The sequence below is a fragment of the Sinocyclocheilus rhinocerous genome, unplaced genomic scaffold (assembly GCF_001515625.1).
Source record: "Sinocyclocheilus rhinocerous isolate Xijiao unplaced genomic scaffold, SAMN03320098_v1.1 scaffold852, whole genome shotgun sequence".
Classification (NCBI taxonomy): domain Eukaryota; kingdom Metazoa; phylum Chordata; class Actinopteri; order Cypriniformes; family Cyprinidae; genus Sinocyclocheilus; species Sinocyclocheilus rhinocerous.
The window spans coordinates 190,860-192,356 of record NW_015626422.1 but is presented as its reverse complement, the minus strand read 5'-3'; the positions used below and the strand labels follow the sequence as shown (position 1 = coordinate 192,356).

The following is a 1,497-nucleotide window of genomic DNA, read 5'->3' as shown; positions in this document are numbered from 1 at the left end:
TATATATATATATATATATATATATATATATATATATATATTATAGTCCACTTTCCATTGCATTGTTTTTAGGTATATTTTAAATGTTTAATATATATATATATATTTGCATTTTATATTTTTTAGATTGCTTTGCCTACTTTTTTAATTATACATTTAATTTAACACAAAAATTTACAAATATATAATATATAAAAAATATACAAATAATAGCCCATTTTCCATTGCATTGTTTATATATTTCTGAAGTAAAAAAAAGAAAAGAAAAGATCTTTGGAGTACATTTTACAAGAAAATTTCAGTTTTTCTATCTCAAAATTTCACATTTAATTCCATGTGTTACTCGCTGTTTCTTTGTAGCAATTTACTAGCAATTTCTGAGTGAAAACTGTTTCTACACCACATTTAATGACCTCATCGTGGTGAGTTACTGGTGTAAAGCGTGCATTTCATATCTGAATGTGCTTTTGCAGCTTATTTTGGATTTTCTCCACCTAAAACCAAAGCAGCCTAAAACAGTGAGTAAATAACTATTTGGCTGAAGGTTCAGATCAAAACAAAAGCACGTCTGTGCGTCAGCGCCGAGCACAGACTGTCCGTCCTGTCAATGACAGCCGCTCTGTTCCTCATAAATCACACATGTTCTTCTGAACCTATAAAGTGAAGCACACATGCCAGAGGAAACCGCGCGAGAGAGAGAGCCGATGACAGCCGCAGTTTGGCATCAGTGCTGCATTTCAGCCGTCAATTCACAGAGATTAATCGCATGCACAAAGCCACACATCACATCCAGACACACAGCCAGAACCGCAGCGGATGAGCCGAGGACACACGCAAGGACAAAACGACCCTAGCACAACTCACTGCAGCTGCGCTCAGTCCTCTGCACAAACTGCATGCTTTCTCACTCAAATCAAGAATGCATCGAAATGCAAAATGACAAACTCATTGGCCGTTTTTATCTTGTTTGAGTTGTTGTTGAGCAAACAAATATGGCAAAGCAGAGGAGGATGGTCCAGATCTTCCCATCTATAATGAAAGCTTCATTTTCATGCAAATAACTGTAATTATGGAAAAATTATACAGGGCAGAATGAATATCCTAAACATTAACATATTTTTTATATTAAATTAGTTGCATTTGAAATTTTTTGCCTACTTATTATATATATTTTATTAAATAAAAAATATGAAAATATACATAAGAGATCACATTCCATTGCAATATTTTTAACTATATTTTAAATATTATATTTGCATTTTACATTTTTTATATTTTGTTTTGCCTACTTTTTATACATAATTAATGAAATAAATATAAGTATAATTAATTAAATAAGTAAACTAATTAATTAATCATATATTATATAATAATAATTAATAATAATATATCAATATAACATATAAAAAAGTACTTTTTCAATTATAGTCATCGTGTTGTTTAAATATTTAAATAAAATAATATTTTCTATTTCTATTTTGTTTTGCCTACTTTTCA

General features: G+C 29.9%; 1 protein-coding gene across 1 annotated transcript in view; it reads right to left on the bottom strand.

Annotated features, from left to right (window-relative positions):
* Positions 1 to 1,497, bottom strand: part of LOC107715463 (alpha-actinin-2) — a 45,240-nt gene that overhangs the window by 41,556 nt on the left and 2,187 nt on the right. The window lies entirely within an intron of this gene.